Source organism: Ranitomeya variabilis, chromosome 2 (assembly GCF_051348905.1).
Source record: "Ranitomeya variabilis isolate aRanVar5 chromosome 2, aRanVar5.hap1, whole genome shotgun sequence".
Taxonomy (NCBI): domain Eukaryota; kingdom Metazoa; phylum Chordata; class Amphibia; order Anura; family Dendrobatidae; genus Ranitomeya; species Ranitomeya variabilis.
In genome coordinates this window covers 959,164,414-959,186,280 of record NC_135233.1, presented here as the reverse complement: position 1 = coordinate 959,186,280, position 21,867 = coordinate 959,164,414, and positions in this window count along the sequence as shown.

The window sequence follows — 21,867 nt, the reverse complement described above, 5'->3', positions numbered from 1 at the left end:
TGCTCTGGTCTCACTGCAGATCAAGTATTTTTTAAGCACAACAGAAATGAGATGCAGTGCAACATCATAATGCAGTGAGACCAAGTCTGAGCTGTAGATGTCAAATGTAGCCAGAGCGAGTATGGAGAAGAAACAGGTGAAGGTTGTAGAAGAGTAAGCATTAGAGTTGCGTGAATTTATCTGAATGGAGTTGAATTCAGCTCAAATTTCTCAAAAATCAAAACAAAAAAAACTATCACTTACCTCACTGCTCACGTCTCTGACCAACTTGGCTCATCACTTTCCCTTGTACAATCTTCGACACCTCTTCTTATCACTGATAGACTTCTTTACACTATACTAAAGGTACCTTCACACTAAACGATATCGCTAGCGATCCATGACGTTGCAGCGTCCTGGCTAGCGATATCGTTTAGTTTGACACGCAGCAGCGATCAGGATCCTGCTGTGATATCGCTGGTCGTTGAACAAAGTTCAGAACTTTATTTGGTCGTCAGACCGGCGTGTATCGTCGTGTTTGAAACCAAAAGCAATGATACCAGCGATGTTTTACACTGGTAACCAGGGTAAACATCGGGTTACTAAGCGCAGGGCCGTGCTTAGTAACCCGATGTTTACCCTAGTTACCAGTGTAAAATGTAAAAAAAACAAACTACATACTCACCTTCGCGTCCCCCGGCGTCCGCTTCCCACACTGACTGAGCGCCATAAAGTGAAAGTGAAAGTACAGCACAGCGGTGACGTCACCGCTCTGCTGTTAGGGCCGGCGCTCAGTCAGTGCAGGAAGCGGACGCAGGGGGACGCGAATGTAAGTATGTACTGTTTGGTTTTTTTACATTTTACGCTGGTAACCAGGGTAAACATCGGGTTACTAAGCTCGGCCCTGCGCTTAGTAACCCGATGTTTACCCTGGTTACCCAGGGACCTCGGCATCGTTGGTCGCTGGAGAGCGGTCTGTGTGACAGCTCTCCAGCGATCAAACAGCGACGCTGCAGCGATCGGCATCGTTGTCGCTATCGCTGCAGCGTCGCTTAATGTGAAGGTACCTTAAGACTTCATAAGATCACAGCAACCTTATGATCATTCTAGTCATGGCCAAAAGTCCCAATCAAGTATGAATATTCCTAGGGTTTCAGCACCAAAACCATACAGGGGACTTTGATCAGTGGAGATGAGTGTTTTTTCTACATCTTACATTTACTATGTTCTTGGGATCTGCAGATTGTAGAAAACAATAAAGGACATTAAATTTGTGGAATAAATTTGCTGAAAAAGAAGTTCCAAGTAAAATCACTACTATTTGTAGAAGTCAAATCTCATCAGATCAACACATCTCTAGTGAGTATTACATGTATATATTTTATACACCACGTTTATTTTGCTCTGGGCTTTGGAAAGACCTCAGAGCTTAATAAAAATCTATAAATGGCAAATTCAATATGCATCAAATATATTTGAATTTTTGCAGCTTCACTTATTTCACTCAATAATATTTGGAGGACAGGTGCAAGTCATGTTTTTCAACTTTTTTGTTTTTAATTAACTTTTTATATCCAGCATATCTCAAATATAAGTAAGGATGGGTTGCCAAAACAATTAAATCTTAAAACCAATAGTCAGGTGTTTAAATAATAGCCAACACAAATTTGAATGGGTTACTTTGAGCTACAGGCCATGGCCTGTGAAACTGTACGTTTCATTTTATGTGCCATCAAGCATAACTCACGCTGCTAATTAAATTCAAACTGGTGTTCAATACAACGTTGATAAGTTTCTGTGACACCATTCTACCATCCTATAACTGGTAGCCTATATGCACAAAAATAGAGTGTTGACTTCAAAGCATGTATCAAAAACATATCAACTTTATTAGTGGAACAAAAAAATTACAAGAATTTCATAACGTAAAAATAGGTGAATAAAAGAATATCCAATGACCCAACAGATTAGCAGGCAATGGTAATAAACAGCTTATTCATTTTCTAATTATCCATACATAGCAGCAGAGTAGTTTTGCTGTAGACAAAATATAAAATTCGTAACCAGTGCTTACCCATCTTAAAGTGCCTCTGCAGAATCATGGGGGAGAGTCCCAACTTGCATTTCGCATTTGCTTTCTCAAGGGGTATTCTAGAAGCCATGCCATGTCTAATATTTATATATAATACTAGCTGTTTCCAGCCAGCTAACGCTCGGCATGCTCATTGCTATCTAATTAACGCTGCTAGTGATTAAACTAAAGTAAATAATGACAACATTCAATAGCTCTTACGCAGGAGGTAAATTAACTTAAAATGAAGTTAATAACAATAATAATAATTAAAATCAGAATAATGCTAATACATTTTATTCACAGTGTTAAATCAAAAGCAAACTGGATTTGTGTGGTAATGTGTGGGGACAGAGCCTCGTGTGGTAATGTGTGGGGACGCAGCCTCATGTGGTAATGTGTGAGGATGGAGCCTCGTGTGGTAATGTGTGGGGACAGAGCCTCATGTCGTAATGTGTGGGGACGGAGCCTCATGTGGTAATGTGTGAGGACAAAGCCTCGTGTGGTAATGTGTGGGGACAGAGCCTCATGTGGTAATGTGTGGGGACGGAGCCTCATGTGGTAATGTGTGAGGACAAAGCCTCGTATGGTAATGTGTGGGGACAGAGCCTTGTGTGGTAATGTGTGGGGACGGAGCCTCATGTGGTAATGTGTGGGGACGGAGCCTCGTGTGGTAATGTGTGGGGACAGAGCCTCGTGTGGTAATGTGTGGGGACAGAGCCTCATATGGTAATGTATGGGGATGCAGCTTCATGTGGTAATGTGGGAAGATGGAGCCTCGTGTGGTAATGTGTGGGGACAGAGCCTCGTGTGGTAATGTGTGGGGACAGAGCCTCGTGTGGTAATGTGTGGGGATGGAGCCTCATGTGGTAATGTGTGGGGATGGAGCCTCGTATGGTAATGTGTGGGGACAGAGCCTCATGTGGTAATGTGGGGGGACAGAGTCTCATGTGTAATGTGTGGGGACGGAGCCTTGTGTGGTAATGTGTGGGGGGCGGGATTATGTGTGGTAATGTGGTGGGGGGGCGGGATTGTATGTGGTGATGTGGTGGGGGGCGGGATTATGTGTGTTAATGTGGTGGGGGGCAGGATTATGTGTGGTAATGTGGTGGGGGGGCAGGATTATGTGTGGTAATGTGGTGGGGGGGCGGGATAATGTGTGGTGATGTGGTGGGGGTGAGATTATTTGCGATAATGTGGTGGGGGGCGGTATTGTGTGTGGTAATGTGGTGGGGGGCAGGATTGTGTGTGGTGATGTGGTGGGGGGGCGCGATTATGTGTGGTAATGTGGTGGGGGGTGGGATTATGTTTGGTGATGTGGTGGGGGGCGGGATTATGTGTGGTAATGTGGTGGGGGGCAGGATTGTGTGTGGTAATGTGGTGGGGGCGGGATTGTGTGTGGTGATGTGGTGGGGGGCAGGATTATGTGTGGTAATGTGGTGGGGGTGGGATTATGTTTGGTGATGTGTTGGGGGGCGGGATTGTGTGTGGTGATGTGGTGGGGCGGGATTATGTGTGGTAATGTGGTGGGAGGGCGGGATTGTGTGTGGTGATGTGGTAGGGGCGGGATTGTGTGTGCTAATGTGGTGGGGGGGCGGGATTGTGTGTGGTAATGTGGGGGTGGGATTGTGTGTGGTAATGTGGTGGGGGTGGGATTGTGTGTGGTAATGGGGTGGGGGCGGGATTGTGTGTGGTGATGGGGTGGGGGGCGGGATTATGTGTGGTAATGTGTGGGGGCGGAGCTACTGTGCAGAGGGCGGGATTAGCGAGTAATCACGATGCCTCTTATATATATATAGATACAGGGTAGGCAGTGTATCAGTGCATGGGAGGTGTGGCCCGCGCCAGACATAATGGTCACATAATTGGCATCTCTGAGAGGGTGCATGTCAGAGAGAAAACTCCCAATAGCATCACGGACATGCACACTACCACTTTGGAGGCTGAATGGAACAGGGCAGTGCAGGGCGGCAGAGAACATGCGCATACCAGCGGCCATATTTGTGTAGTCCTGTGGATGCAGTCAGGTTAAATAAGATTTTCACAGCAATACACCGATGATTAAAAGCATTATTTGAATATCAACAAAAAACTGAAGAAAAAGAAAAAAGCTAAATTAAAAAAGAAAGTGACAGTGAATAGTGAAAAAGAAATAGATGTGAATAAAAAAGAAGAAAAAAAGGGGAAAAGAGGGGGAGAAGGGAAAGAAAGTTAACAGGGAAAAAAGAAAGAAGAAAAGAAAATTGAGGAGGTAAGAGATGACGAGGACAAAATAAAATAAAATACAATTCACAGTATATACCAAAAAGGCGTTCAAGCGCGTGTGTAACACCCCAGGAAGCCGGTTGTTACAGTGGTGTGGCCTTCCTTTCGGGGAGGGTGATGCCATGAATGGAAGCGAGGAGGATCCCTTTAACAGGTAGCACAATACATGCAACATGTTCTGAATCCAGGCCAGAAGGGGGAACTTTGAACCCCGTTTCAGGGGAGCTTCCCTAGGTATATATATTCTGGTTTGGAGGAGGAGTTGAGTGTCAGACAGACCGTGAATGCAGTCTGGAGCAGACAATGAGAGAGAGAGGAGCTGGGGCCGTGCAGCCACATGGTGCAGCTCCAGGCTACAGAGGAGAAGCAGAGTTGTTGCATCTGTAGAACATGCCAGCGGGGAGAAGCACAGGAGAATTAAGGAGCCAGAAAAGAGCTGCGACTGAGCTCCTTCCATGCTGCCGCGCAGGAACTGGGCACCGGGAGCCCAAGGCTGTTGGAACCGTATGTCACATAGCAGAACTGGAGGGCAGAAGATTCTAGGACATCTGTCTGCACCCATACCCGAAGCTACAGCAACATACAAAGCCCGGAGACATCTGAGAGACACCTGTAAAAAGGCTTGCATTGCCTACCATGCGGGTACTGTCTTTGGACAGGAAAAGAGAGATCCTTGTGTGGAGCCTTAGGCATCAAAGGACTTGCCTTACAGTGCTAGAAGGAAGGCTTACAACCTCACCTGGAGAGGGGGATCAATAATCACTTCCAGGCCGACCGGACCTCACCAACATCTGTCACCGGTACCCTGGACTGAGGCCATGAATCACCAGTAAGCAGGTAAAGAGACTGCAACCCTGTGTCCTTTGATTATTTCTGGCACCATACTATCTTTGCCAAAGACACCGGGAGTCCTGGGGACCCAGCTTCACCTGTGGGAAGTGCCATCCTTGCTGCAGAGCCTTCACTCCCCAGAGGACCCTTTTAAGCACTGTCAGTCATCCCTGACTGAATACCATAGGTGGCATCACGAACATTCTTATTTCTAAAAACCCCTTTAAAGGCCTTCCCTTTAATTTGGATGCCCAGGGCCAAGGACCACGTCATCACTTTGACCACCCCTTTAACGACTACCAGACCTGATACCGAGTACCACTAGGCCCTGGTGGACGTTCCAACTTGGCATCATGAACAGGATGGACCGACATGAAAAATCGGGTCCTGTGGACTGTGTTGGATCATTTAATGGCTGCCATTGTTGCCCCACAAGGATAAGGAATGGAGAAGATATCCTGTCACGGGTGGAGCCTGCGGATGGACGCAAACGATGGACCCGCCCACTGTAGAGACTTTAATGTAAAAAGGACAGGAGGATGGATCCGCCCCAGGAGATGGCCGGTGGGAAAGTGAAGCAAGAACCGCCCATGAAAGAGAGAGAAGGAGGAAGGCATGGGAAAACGTGGCCGCAGCATGGCTGCATGCTACCCGGTTGATGCAATGCCGAGCGGCGGTGAGGAGCTGCAGAAACAGGAAGGAGATGTAAACTTACCATACCGACAGGATAAAACCCCAGACCAGATGAAAGTATTGGATCCGGAGCTTCTCTGTGCAGAGAAGGAGGAGCTGGCTTGACAACTCCTGCAGACCCAGCTGGCAGTGGTGACCACATGGAAAGAGTCCCTGCTGTAAAGGATGGGGCTGCGCAGCATCAGACCTTGCCACCAGCGCTCACAGCCCCAGCTGAGCCAGAGAAGGAGACGCTGATGAAGACACAGCAGAAACAGATCCTGCAACCAGCGATCCTGACCCCAGTGGAGGTGAAGGAGTTGGCACCGGAGAAGCAGGTACGGAAACTGCCCCTGTAGCTGAGGAGACCCTGGTGGGGCCTTTAGAACCCCGGCCAACCCTAACGCCAGGCCAGGTAGCTACTGCAGTACCCTGGGACCCCATGACAGACTTGGGGATGTACTGACAGACCCGCTGATACCCGAACCCTTGTCCCTGGGGGCATGAAGAAAGGAGGAAGCCATACACTGGAGGCACCCTAAGACAGACCTGATGGGATTCCTAGAGGAGGCCCAAGCAGGGGCAAACCACATAGAGATGGTGGAGAAGGAAGACTACTGCTGGTGGCAGATCTTAAAGCTAGCAGTAGAAGAGCGGGAGCTTAGGGCCTGGTGGGAGGCCATGAGGAGCACAACGTGAGGATCATGGCCCGGCCCCGCAAAGTTAGACCTGCTAATCGGGGCCCGCTGAGGCAGGGCAGTGTGGTCTCTTTTTATCTGAACAAGGGCTGGAGATTTGTCAGTGAACCAGGAGAGCCCTCAGAACTCTTTGTCAACCATAGAGACATTGAGTCACACCTCTTAAAGGGACTCCTGTACCGTGACCTTTACCCTGGAGACAAAGTGACATTCACCAGACACAAGGGAGAAAGGGGATACTATGCCCTTAATGTAAAAAAATGCCCAGGAGAGTGTGCTGATTCAGATGTAGCAACCAAAACTAAAGTACAAACCCATGATACACAGACCCCAGTTGCTGGACTGTTTCTATTTGAGTCACCTGTTGTGACATCTGAAAACAACTATTCCCAATAAGGAGGTTGCAGACCTGAGAACCTGAACTGGAAGAGGAAATAAGTAAAGGAGGATTAAGCAGATTAATAGTTAGTTACCTGGTTAGAAATGTTTATTAATGTTTATTAAAGTTTAAAGAAAGTAAGGAAATGAACGGTGAATAACCTGAAACTTTCCATTGTAAATAGTTGGCACCTTTTAAGGTGCATCTTATTGGTTTTACCATGCGCCGGCAGTGTGAGTGGAACCCTGTTTGTTCCACAAGCCAGAAGAAAAAACGTTTGCCATTTGCAGCCCGCACCATTGCCTACGTTGGGGGTTTAGAATGGGTCACCCGCATCGTTAAAGGGAACCTGTCACCTCCCTCAGGCATTTGTAACTAAAAGAGCCACCTTGTGCAGCACTAATGCTGCATTCTGACAAGGTGGCTTTTAGTTACAAACGCCTGCACACGCTGAAATAAGCACTTATAAAATGTGCCTCCACATACCCTGAAATCGTCCCGGGGTGGGACTTTCCTTCCTAATTAGACGCAGCACAGCTGTCACTCCGGAGCTGAATTATCATCCCCAGCGCGGCACTGTAAGTTTTTTTTCCTGGCATGCGCAGTTGCGCTGCCCTTTGTACTTACAGCGCAGGTGCCGGGGCGATAGTGCAGCAAGAGGAGGCGGTGCCTGGCGCGCACAGCTCCGGAGTGACGGCTGTGCTGCATCTAATTTGGAAGGAAATTCTCGCCCCAGGATGATTTCAGGGTATGTGGGGGCACATTTTATAAGTGTTTGTTTCAGGGTGTGAAGGGAGCATAACTAAAAGAGCCACTGTAATGATTATAAGGGATAACTCAGGAGACTCTTTGCATGGAACAAGACAACTACAGGACACAGTTTTATAAGTGGTAAAGTCTATATTATCACATGGTGATTCAAACAGGTGCAGAGAGAAACTCAAGTCCACAACACTTGGTGTAAATATTAAACGCAGCTTAACAGTCTATAGGAAACTTCAGAGGAAAATGCAATCACACAGAAAGTCTATGAAGCACAATTATTCTTGAGGATACTTGACACAAATAAGTCCTTGGTAGTCCAAACACAGATAGATATGCTTATAAGGCAGTTCAAACAGTATCTTAGCACAACCAGGGAGGCCTGGGTAAAAGTCTCAGGTTTAAGCAGAGCATCAACAGCTTACATGTCCAGCAAATGCAGATGGAAACCAACACAAGCAGCCAGATGGGGGATTACTGGAAACCGATCTATGCAGCAGAAACTCAGAGCTGAGTAGCAGGATCTCCACACAGGTTCACATGAGCAGGTGCAGGTGCAAAGCCACAGAGTCATCAGGAGCTGGATGCAAGGCAGAATACTCTAGCACAGACTGAAGGCTGGGGTGGAGTTTTATATCAGAAAGACACAGTGCACATGAGACCAAAGACGCCATCTTGGAAAAGGGCAGTAATGCACAAAAGGTAATCAAAATGTTCCGAGTCCTGACAGCCACCTTGTCAGAATGCAGCATTAGTGCTGCACAAGGTGGCTCTTTTAGTTGCAAACGCCTGAGGGGGGTGACAGGTTCCCGCCAGGCCTCGACCAATCAGCGACGGGCACAGCATGGCGACGATGATGTCATAAAGGTTGCCTCGACCAATCAGCGACGGGCACAGTCTGCCGCGAATTCGCCTCGACCAATCAGCGACGGGCACAGTATCGACGTAGATGTCATAATGGTTGCCATGGCGACGATGATGTAATAAAGGTTGCCTCGACCAATCAGCGACGGGCACAGTCTGCCGCAAATTCTGGAATCATCATTGTCCATATACTAAGGGGACATGCATATTCTAGAATACCCGATGCGTTAGAATCGGGCCACAATCTAGTATATATATATTCTGGCTTGCAGGAGGAGTTGAGTAGTTGGTGTCAGGCAGCCAGTGAGTGCAATCTGGAGGTACATATGTACCTAGATCTCATCTTTTTTTACTTTTCTCACTTTCTTCTCTAGTTTCAGTGGTGCTTGTATCCTCACTCATCTTCATCCAGTCCTACTTCTGTCATTGTAAAGAGGGGGTATTTATCCTTCACATTTTGTGACATTACTATGGCTGTTGATTAGTGTTGAGCGATACCGTCCGATACTTGAAAGTATCGGTATCGGAAAGTATCGGCCGATACCGGCAAAGTATCGGATCTAATCCGATACCGATACCCGATACCAATACAAGTCAATGGGACTCATGTATCGGACGGTATTCCTGATGGTTCCCAGGGTCTGAAGGAGAGGAAACTCTCCTTCAGGCCCTGGGAACCATATTAATGTGTAAAATAAAGAATTAAAATAAAAAATATTGCGATACTCACCTCTCCGACGCAGCCTGGACTTCAGCGAGGGAACCGGCAGCGTTGTTTGCTTAAAATTCGCGCTTTAACTTCCTTACTTGAAGTCCCGGCTTGTGATTGGTCGCGCGCCGCCCATGTGACCGCGACGCGACCAATCACAGCAAGCCGTGACGTAATTTTAGGTCCTTCAGGATTTTAAAATTACGTTTCGGCGTTGTGATTGGTTGCGTCGCGGTCACATGGGCGACGCGACCAATCACAAGCCGTGACGTCACGGGAGGCAGGCATTTTAAAATGCGCGCGTCTCCTGCCTCCCGTGACGTCACGGCTTGTGATTGGTCGCGTCGCCCATGTGACCGCGACGCAACCAATCACAACGCCGAAACGTAATTTTAAAATCCTGAAGGACCTAAAATTACGTCGCGTCGCGGTCACATGGGCGGCGCGCGACCAATCACAAGCCGGGACTTCAAGTAAGGAAGTTAAAGCGCGAATTTTAAGCAAACAACGCTGCCGGTTCCCTCGGTAAGGTGCAGGCTGCGTCGGAGAGGTGTGTATAGCAATATTTTTTATTTTAATTCTTACCACAAAAGTATCGGATCTCGGTATCGGAATTCCGATACAGCAAATATCGGCCGATACCCGATACTTGCGGTATCGGAATGCTCAACACTACTGTTGATCAGTGTAGCAGTTTTCACAAGAAAACTAATAAGCCAAGTACAGCTGTTCTCCTAATGATATTCTCAGCAAAAATAAATTATTTACAAAACTTGTGCAATCTGTCTTCGTTGTTATTTTATCTTTGACTTCAAATGTTTTCAGATTTAGTACAGGCTCTGTTCACACCACAATCATGTGCTAAATTTGTGGATTGGCACTATACATAACAAGGGTCATAAAAAAGCCATACAGCTTTATATATACAACTCCAATGCCAGCCTATGTGTTTCCATGGCTACCCAACACATACTGATCCTTCAGTTTTACGGCATTCTATCTGTCTCGGTTGTACTCAAAAGTTTACATACTCCAGCAGAATTTTTGCTTTCTTGGACTTTTTTCAGAGACCATGAATGATAACATGACATTAAATGGCTTCACTCAACCACTAACTATGAGCGGAGAAAAAGTTTTGGTGTTATCATTCATATTCTCTGAAAAAAGGCCAAGAAAGCAAAAATTCTGCCTGAGTATGTAAACTTTTGAGCACAATTATATGTCCCCTACTTGATCGCTTGTCTGTAAACTATCAAGAAGCAATATGTCAATAGCCACTTCAGACAGGAAGAGGACTTGAACAATTCTATAAGTCAATAACAACCCTATCACAAACTTTTTCATATGACTTAGGATAAGAATCGAAACCAGAAATTTCATTTGCAGACAAGTGTTTTGGGACTGGGATGTTTGCCACTCATCATTGCAAAGCATAAGATCTGATTTAGCTTTAGGATAGGAAATCTAAGGGGGAACGAACATTTATCCTAGTGAAGAGTGCAGGGCCGGTTTTAGACAAAGTGGGGCCCTAGGCAAAAATTTAAAGTGGGGGCCCAAAATGATAACATTGCACTGTGGCCCCCATATTTAGGGGCCTTATATCGGCCAACGGGTCTGCCACTATTAGCTGTACGCAGGGGCGTTGCTAGGGTCAGAAAAGATTGGGGGCCCAAGACAAAGAGTTGCCCCCAACCCCCTCTTAATTTTTTTTTTAACTCTTCCGATAAAACAGTGCTCTCTGTGAACAGATAATGTAGTAGATGTCACCTGCAGTCCTATGTAACACCACAAATAGACGTAGCGTTTCAGAGTAAGACTATGTTCACATGCACCATTTTTTTCAGTAGCCAAAACCTTTTCTATTAGCAGTAAAAATGTTGTGTTCAAAACCCGTTTTTCAGCTTGTTTTGTCGTGTTCTTCACACTTTTTTCAGCTTTTTTTTGGAGTGAGGATGTTTGTTTTGTCTACAGTATGTTTAAGACCACATTCATATGATCAGAATTTGGTCAGTATTTCAAATCAGCATATGTTAGCCAAAACCAGGAGGGTGAGACATACAGAAGCAGTGACGTGTTTCTCAGGCTATGTGCACACGTTGCGGATTTTGCTGTGGATCTGCAGCTGTTTTCCATGCGTTGTACAGTACCATGTAAACGTATGGAAAACAAAATCCGTAGTACACATGCTGCGGAAAATACCGCGCGGAAACTCTGCGTTGTATTTTCTCCAGCATGTCAATTCTTTGTGCAGATTTCGCAGCGTTTTACACCTGCTCCATAATAGGAATCCGATGTAAAAACGCTGCTGAAAACCGCACAAAAACCGCAGTAATTGTAAAACGGAGGGGATTTAAAAAGTGCTACAGTTCTGGAATCCAGTCAGAAAAAAAACAAGCGCCTGCAGGAGATTTCGGAAATCTCCTATGTTTTGCTGGCACTTTGAAAAGCAGCTTTTCGCCATGTTCATATGCAGAATTTTTGCAGCTCTTTCTTCTGCAAATAAGAAGTTTACAGCATTTTACAGCACAAGCAAAAACTGAGATTTTCAGAAATCTCCTGCACACCCTTTTATTTTCTTCAGACTGAATTTCACAACTGCAGCCTTTTTTAAATCTGCAGCATGTCACTTCTTTCAGCAATTTTTTTCACCCGTAGAAAGCAATGAAAAAGTTTAAAAAATGCTGCAAATGTTGCAACGTTGTTTTTCGCTGCGTTTTTGTGAATAACGCTAACTTTATTAAACATGTACTATTAAACTGTAGACAAAATGCATACTGTAAAAAACAAACAGCAAAAGCTCTAAGGGTGTGTGCCCACAATCAGTAAACGCTGCTGGTCGGCTGCTGTGTACTTGTTCAGCGTCCAACCCGCAGCGGCCAGATGTTACAGTATAGTGGAGGGGATTCCAAGAAATTCCATCTCTACTGTGTGTGCACTATCACCTGCACCTCACCTGCGGAGACGGACAAGGGGTGCATCTGTCCAGGCTGCAGCATATCAATTTATCTGGCGTAGACGCGAGTCTCCACCAGAGAAATCTCACCCCTGCAATGTATAGGACGCGGTGATTCCACACACATCAACGAACACAAGCGGAATCACCTGTTTCCAAAGATGGCAGCACTTTGGACGCAGCACATGTCTGCTGCATCCAAAGGGCTGCCATTTCCGGATCCTCTGCACATACCCTAAAAAATGGGTGTTTTGAAAGCAGTGTTTTTACTGCCAAGAGAGCAGGCTTTGGCTGCAAAAAAAAATGCAACAAAAACGCTGATTTCTATGCACACCTGTACTATATGTGTATAGTTTACCCTTATTGTTTCAAGTGGGAATTAATTTATTTCTATATAATAAATGCCCTGATTCAGCAGACAATATTCCTGTCTTGTGTCATCAAGACAGTAGTGACAGGAGGTCGCCCAGTCAGATTACAAGCAGTGACTGTGGTCAGAGCCTATGCTGATCCCTGCTGTATGTGACTGTGAAACCTGATCCTACAGCAAACAGCACAGAGCTCCGGGACCACATGAGTAAATCACAACACTGAGGGGGTCTCCAGGGGGGTTTGAGAGAGACGCTCTGGGACTGCAACTTCACTGCTGTACACCCTCTGGGCACTTCATACAGGGCCTGCAGAGGTAGGGGGCCCCCTTTCTAGGTGGGGGCCCGAGGCGTCTGCCTGGTCTGCCTGTGCCAAATGCCGGCCCTGGAAGAGTGTTAGGAGGCTTGTAGGCCATGCAATGCTCCTCTGGGAATTGAAATCTGAAAATAGCCTTTTCAGAATCACGGAGAAGAATATACATGCAGGTAAAGACAGCACTCTGCAACAATAAATATACATAGTTTGTATATAAAAAAAAGTGGTATAAGATTTTTAATCTATTTAGAAAGACACTTTTTTTATTTTAGAAGATTTGTGGTAATACAAAAAAATAACCATGAATACTTTAATATCTTTCTTTGGTATTATAATTCATTTATACACAGGACTGGTCAGTGACAGACACAGACAAGAAAGGGCACCTGTGCAAGTATATAGGCCCTTTACAGTCTAATAGTTCTGTTTATGTCATACATTGCTTGCTGCTTTGGAAGGGTTGCAGCAGTGGTATGGCCACCCCTGGTACTGGCAGTTTCATACAGAATGGACAGAGTATGCACACTTGACCGTCACTGTATGCAAACAGGGAATAGAAGTTCTGGTTATCGTGAAGTTGCTTCTGTGGTAGGATGCCCACCAATCAAGCAGTTATCGGCTAAACCAAATGCCCCACATGCCGCACCATGCCCTTCCATGCCCTCTCACCCACCTGCTAGCTGTCTCTACCTGCACTGACTTCATTGGTAGAAGAGGGCCTCCGGCCACTTCCTCCATGAGTTATCTTGTGAAACAGCTACCGTGATGACAATATTTGATTGTGTCAGCTGTGTACTAGGGAGGGTCCAGCTCCCTGGAGACAGGAACAGAAACAGAGCGTCCAGGGAACAGGACCAAGGTGAGTATGCGGTGTTTTTTTCATATGTATAGGATGTTTGGCTGGACATAGGGAGGCTATGGAGGTCTCATGCTGTATATGGGAGGCTATGTTGAGCTCATACTGTATATGGGGAGGCTGTGTGGGATTCATGCTGGGCATGGGGAGGCTATGAAGGTCCCATACTAGACATGAGGAGGCTCTGGGGGCCTCATTCAGGACTTGGGGAGGCTATGGGGTCTCATGCTGGACAAGGGGAAGCTATGGGGCCTCATGCTAGACAGCTATGGCGGTCTCATCCTGGACATAGGGTGGCTGTGGGGCTCTCATTTTGGACATGGGAATGCTATGGGGCTGTTTGAGAATCATGCAGTATATAGGGAGGCTGTGTGGGGCTAATGCTTTATGTGGGGAAGCAGTGTGGGGCTCATGCTGTATATGAGGAAGCTGTGTGGGACTCATGCTGCTTATGGTGAGACTGTGTGGGGCTCATGCTGTGGGTGGGGAGGCTGTGTAGGGTTCATGTAGTTTATAGGGAGGTTATGGGAGGCTCATACAATATATAGAAGGTGCTGTATTGATGTTCAAACGATATAAAGATGGTTATCATCATACTTAATTTTGCTCAGTATTAAGTAATAACATTAATATTAATATAATTATTAATAAAATAATATTTTAAATTAATATATTGATATTAATATTGAGTAGAGTTAAGTTCAGCCTATTGGTCTGGCCCTCCACAACAGTCAGTCACTCATGTGGCCCCTCAGGAAAATTACTTGCCCTCCCCTAGGCTAACCTACGGATAGGTAATAACTTTATCTAACCGGAATACCACTTTAATATTAGGAATACACAAACTTTAGCAGTGCAACATGTTGTGCACTCAAAGATTACAGTATCTTATTGCTACATTGGAACATAATTAAAGTGATTGTGGTCCCAAATTGCTGTGATAACAAGAATCCAGCACCAAACCCGTGGCCCACATCAAGATATACACTACCAAATTGAGAGCTATACAGTGAGGCTGAATTCATAGAATCAACCATTTACATTTTTCCTACTACTAAATTAAGGGTGTCAATTTGTCATTCTTATATAAAATATTTTTAATAAAGTATAAAAAATACACTACAGAGCTCCAATAATTTTTAAGTTGGCTGACTTGGTCATGGTAACATTATGAATATTTGGTTTGATTATTTCATCTCAGCAAATATTCATGCTTCAACCCTTACTTTACTTTGCTTTTTATTCAAGCTCGCTTTTTAAAGAAGGACATCGCCACTTATAAGAATTTTTATACACAGGGCTTCATTATAATGAAATTATTTCAATGCTGGATTATACACGGTCATCATATCTAAGTGACAACTTATTGAATATATCCTTCCATAAAACTAGGTCAGGTCATTGAGCATGAAATTACCTAATGTTATATAGGATGAACAAATTAACCTATTTTGTGCAAAATTTTCTGGACTAGGCATTTCTGCTGAAGTCATTGTAAGTCATAACCGCAGAAAATTATTTTCCTAATTGCAATTCTGCTCTCTAACCAATTTTCGAAACTCTCCTTGCAGTAAGAGCAGAATGGATAAGGAAACTCTTTATTCTGAATGCTGTAAATAATATGACAGTTAGAAGTGAAAGGGTCAAATCATTATATAGGAAACTCCCTAATTCACATTTTAATTTCAAAATTGCTGCTCAATAAATTGTTAGAAAAAAAAACCTCGCAGGGATGTTTTTTTCAAGTATTTTGTTGTTTTGGATTCTGATGTTTGGGATGAAAATTCCATAAGAATTGTGCAGGCAGTTTGGTACCCTTTCTAAAAGACTATTATATTCTTTACATAGTTCCTCTTATTATCCTCTTAATATATTGCAATCATCATATTTCATAGCACTTTGTTCTTACAATTGCTCATTTTGCTTTTCTACCCAGCCAATTCTTATCTTTTCCACTATGTCTCTGACATTATGTGATTAAAAACTGACTAGTTGAATAGAGATGAATGAACTGGGTAGAAAGGTAAAATGAGCAATTGTAAGTACACAGTGCTGTTTATGGTAATATGATGATTGCTATATATTAAGAGGATAAATCCTTTGCTGGGAGTGCTTCTTTAATTTTACATCACATGGATATATCTTGCAACACCTGCCTTGAAAGGCTACATCCCTCAGGATTAAAATTTGCAATGTTCGTGGTGAACCTCAACACAGCTTAGGGTATGCGCACATGATCAGGAATTGGCAGCGCTTTGGATGTAGCGCTGCCGGCTATTAAACGCAGGTGAATCTGCAAGTGTTCACAGAACTGTGTGGATTAACCGTGTCCAATACATTGTACAAGTGAAATTTATCTTGTGGAAGCTCACGTCTCTGCAAGATAAATAGACATGCTGCAGTCTGGGGAAACACTCCATATGTCCGTTTCCGCTGGTGAGCCACTGTGCTGTAACATCTGGATGCTACAGGTTGGTACAAATATGAAGCGTCCAACCCGCAGCGTTTACTGATCATGTGCACAACCATGAGACCATACTGCCACATCAGATGTGGGGCTAGGTGCCAATAAAAACATTACTAGTAAATATATTACGGGGATGTGGAAACCACAAAAACGACCAAAACTGAATATCAATTGTATAAACAACCTTTATTTAAAGTACAAAATCTATTAAAACTATGAAAATAAACAGACACAGATGAAACATGAGGGAAAAATGGTGCGAGTCACCGCACAAAGCTGCTGTTGTGCAAAAAACATGCAAACCAAAAAAACTGGTTCCCAAAAATATATATAAGATGTGCGTGTAGGGGATAAGACAACCGAGTGGAAGTGCTTCCTATAGGGGTATGGTATACCAAATAGCATTTAAGTCATATCCTGGGACCAATAAAATATAATTCTCTGTCAGACTCGATATATACCACAATGGGTTCAAGTAATAGACTACTGCCTATAGACAGACTGAAATGCCCAGGGTAACCTCCCTAAAAAATGAACTATAGGTGCACCAATATAGAGTACGCCACCCTTGCACTATTGCCCCAATGACCAGGAAACCCCATAGTGGTAAACATACCAACAAAAATGTAAGGCCTCAAACGCTATACCGATGTATGTTACCTAATCAGAGGGGCACTCGGATGTGACCAGAACCAGTCTGCACGTCAGCCCGACGCGCGTTTCGGAGAGGAAACTCCTTCGCCCCCTGACAAAGGAGTTTCCTCTCCAAAACGTTAGGTAACGTGTTGCTATATATTACCTATTTCTTTCTAGTAAATATATTAGAGTTTATTTTACCAATTGTAAAAGATTTGCAAAGTTTTTGTTGTTGTTAAAACTATATATTTAGAGATAGCAAGAGATAAGGGCAATCATCTGTTCCACTTATGGTAGTCATATAGGGAAGCTTCCAGCATGTGAATTCAAATAGTACTGTACGTGTTGACTGCCGACATTATTGTACAATTTCCCTCTAAGAATGCTCAGTTTTACTTTGCACTTTATTCTGATTTCCATGTAAAAAACTAATTTCAGTCTTTCTCCTCTTTGAGTCAACTTATATAAATAAATACATTGTTGTTTCTAGGTGCAGGGCTTAGGCAGGTGTAATATTATGGGCACATGATGAGTGCTAATTTCCAAAATGGTCATTCATCTTCTGCCCTTCATTTATATTAAAGGGGTCATAAACTTTCAAATATAATTTGTTCCTAGTTGCATTTTGTTTCAAAACACCAAACCACACTGCTTATCATACCTGAGTCCATTAGTGAGTCTATGCCATTGCTATAGGTGTCTGTCAATGATTGCAGTACTGACATCCCAGCAAGTGCCAATCAGGAAGCTTAGTGGCTCTGAGTGGTGCTTTTACACTGAAATGTCCGGTCCCACCTTCATCCACCCACGTGACCACACAGGTAACCGTCCTACTCATCCATCTTTTGCTATTTATCTGCCCACTCATGTGCCTGACATTTTCTAGTTCACATTCTCCTTCTTTACCTGCATAATTAATAATCTGTCATTCATTATGTCTGTATTACCCAGTATCTTTACATAATGGCATTGTGTATATAAACACTATACTGTGTCTACTGTGGTCACTTGTATACAGCTGTTCCCAATACCTTTGTATTCTCCTATATCCCCTATGTGATTACCTACTGCGGTTCTATAGCTGTCCACGCATGTTGTTCATGTTTTTCACATGTTTTTGACTTGTTGCGCTGAAGTCCTGGGTTCTAATCCCACCTTGGACAACATCTGCAAGGAGTTTGTATGTTCTCCCATGTTTGCGTGGGTTTCCTCCAGGTACTCCGGTTTCCTCCCACATTCCAAAGACATACTGATAGGGAATTTAGATTGTGAGCCCCATCGGGGGCAGTGATGATAATGTGTGAAAAACTGTGGAATATGTTGGTGCTAAATAAAATAAAGATTATTATTATTATTGTTACACTCTATTTATATGGCACTTTGATTTACTGTGCAGCCCTTTGGTCACTTTACCATTTTCCTGTATACAGGCACACCATACACAGTTACCATCTATGGATGATTGACCACACTTTTAAAGTGACATACACCTCTCTCTTTAATTTATGTTTTTGACCCTATCGGGACATATATACCTACACATTTTGTACTTGTTGATACCTCTCTTGCAGGTGTTTTGTACCCTTTATATGCCAACTGATTTTTTATATTTTATTTATATTATTGTCACTCTATTTACTGGGTCCATTGTTTTGACAACTGTTTCATACGGTTACTCTATTACATTTATCTCAATATCAGCAATACTTGGTCACTTTTGTGTTTGTAGGCACTTTCTGTGTGTTGTTAGTGCCACCTTTTACCCCCCTTTTTTGTATCTATAAATATAATGTTTTACCCTTCACAATCATTGTCCTTTCATCTTTTTTTACCTTTTTGTTCAGTGATTCCTCTTGATCTATTTATCTCTTATCTGAATGGTCTGCCATTTATTCCATAAGCAAGTACCGTATATACTCGAGTATAAGCCGACCCGAGTATAAGCCGACCCCCCTAATTTTGCCACAAAAAACTGGGAAAACTTATTGACTCGAGTAGAAGCCTAGGGGGGAAAATGCAGCAGCTACCGGTAAATGTCAAAAGTAATAATAGATACCAATAAAAGTAAAATTAATTGAGACATCAGTAGGTTAAGTGTCTTTGAATATCCATATTGAATCAGGAGCCCCATATAATGCTCCATACTGTTCATTATGGCCCCATAAGATGTTCCATATTAAAATATGCCCCATATAATCCTGCATAAAGGTTAATAAAGGCCCCATAAGATGCTCCATAGACACATTTGCCCAATATAATGCTGCACAAATGCTGATTATGGCCCCATAAGATGCTCTATAAAGATATTTGCCCCTTATAGTGCTGCACAAACGTTATGGCCCTATAAGATGCTCCATACAGACACTTGCCCCATATGCCGTAGTGCCCTACAAACGTTAATTATGGCCCCATACAGACACTTGCCCCATATAGTGCTGCACAAACATTATGCCCCTATATAGTGCTGCAGAAACGTTATGGCCCCATATAGTGCTGTAGAAACGTTATGGCCCCATATAGTGCTGCAGAAACATTATGGCCCCATATAGTGCTGCAGAAACATTATGGCCCCATATAGTGCTGCAGGAATGTTATGGCCCCACATAGTGCTGCAGGAATGTTATGGCCCCGTATAGTGCTGTAAGAATGTTATGGCCCCCATATAGTGCTGCAGGAATGTTATGGCCCCATATAGTGCTGCAGGAATGTTATGGCCCCATATAGTGCTGCACAGGGCCGGACTGGGACTAAAATTCAGCCCTGGCATTTGAAGTTACACAGGCCCACTTGTCACATGGTGACTGTATAATATCTTTGTACACTTGTAGGCAGGGCCGGTTTTAGGCAAAGTGGGGCCCTACGCCTAGGCAAAGTTTAAAATGGGTCCCCAAATGCTAACATATTGCACATCACACAGAAGCCTTTCTGTTGTATTTACGTGCGCTGAGTTCAGGCCGCTAAACGAGTTTGATCGACAATACTGAAGTTGTTCAACGCTTGTTTCCCGGCCTCTTTCCACCAGCTGAGGAATAATGATGAGACAGAACGATCACTAATAGATCACCATACAGTATCATGTTTTCAGCAGCACATCTACAGTTTACACTGGCAATGTGCTGCTGACAACAAGGCTTTTTGTTCCAGCCAAAACAATCCGAATATGCAGCATTTTACTTGTTTAGTAAAATACACCCCATAGTCCTCCATATATTATAATGTGCTCCATAGTCCTCCATATAGTATAATACACTCCCTATAGTCCTCCATATATTAAAATACACTGCTCAGTCCTCCACATAGTATAATACACTCCTCATAGTCCTCCATATAGCATAATACAATCCTCATAGTCCTCCATATAGCATAATACAATCCTCATAGTGCTCCATATAGTATAATGCACCGCCACAGTCATCCATGTAGTACAATTCACTTCCCATAGTATAATGCACCCCATAGTTCTTCATATAGTATAACGTATTCCCCATAGTCCTCGATACAGTATAATGCAGCCCACATATAGTATAATGCAGCCACCCCAGAGTATAATGCAGCCACCCCAGAGTATAATGCAGCCACCCCAGAGTATAATGCAGCCACCCCACAGAGTATAATGCAGCCACCCCAGAGTATGTAACCCCCATAGAATATAATACAGCCCACCTCCCCATAATATATAATGTAGCCCCCCATAGAATATAATGCAGCCCCCCATAGTATATAACGCAGCCTCCCCCATAGAATATAATATACCCCCACAATAGTATATAACACAGCCACATAGTACATAACATGGCCTCCCCCATAGAATATAATATACTCCCCATAGTATATAGCAAAGCCCGCATATTATATAGCACAAACCGCATAGTATACAGCACAGCCTGCATACTATAGCACAGCTCGCGTAGTAGATAACACAGCCCACACAGCAGTATTCAGCACAGACCACACAGTAGTATACAGCACAGACCACACAGTAGTATACAGCACAGTCCACACAGTAGTATACAGCACAGACCACAGAGTAATATATACAGCACAGCCCACAAAGTAATATATACAGCACAGCCCACAACGTAATATATACAGCACAGCCCACAAAGTAATATATACAGCACAGCCCACAGAGAACTATATACAGCACAGCCCACAGAGAACTATATACAGCACAGCCCACAGAGAACTATATAAAGCACAGCCCAGAGTACTATATACAGCACAGCCCAGAGTACTATATAAAGCACAGCCCAGAGAGTACTATATACAGCACAGCCCAGAGAGTACTATATACAGCACAGCCCAGAGAGTACTATATACAGCACAGCCCAGAGAGTACTATATACAGCACAGCCCAGAGTACTATACACAGCACAGCCCACAGAGTACTATATACAGCACAGCCCACAGAGTACTATATACAGCACAGCCCACAGAGTACTATATACAGCACAGCCCACAGAGTACTATATACAGCACAGCCCACAGAGTACTATATACAGCACAGCCCACAGAGAACTATATACAGCACACAGTAGTATACAGCACAGAGCACAGCCCACAGAGAACTATATACAGCACAGAGCACAGCCCACAGAGAACTATATACAGCCCACAGTAGCACACAGCACAGAGCACAGCCCACAGATAACTATATACAGCCCACAGTAGTATACAGCACAGAGCACAGCCCACAGAGAACTATATACAGCACAGAGCACAGCCCACAGAGAACTATATACAGCCCACAGTAGCATACAGCACAGAGCACAGCCCACAGATAACTATATACAGCCCACAGTAGTATACAGCACAGAGCACAGCCCACAGATAACTATATACAGCACAGAGCACAGCCCACAGAGAACTATATACAGCCCACAGTAGTATACAGCACAGAGCACAGCCCACAGAGAACTATATACAGCACAGAGCACAGCCCACAGAGAACTATATACAGCCCACAGTAGCATACAGCACAGAGCACAGCCCACAGATAACTATATACAGCCCACAGTAGTATACAGCACAGAGCACAGCC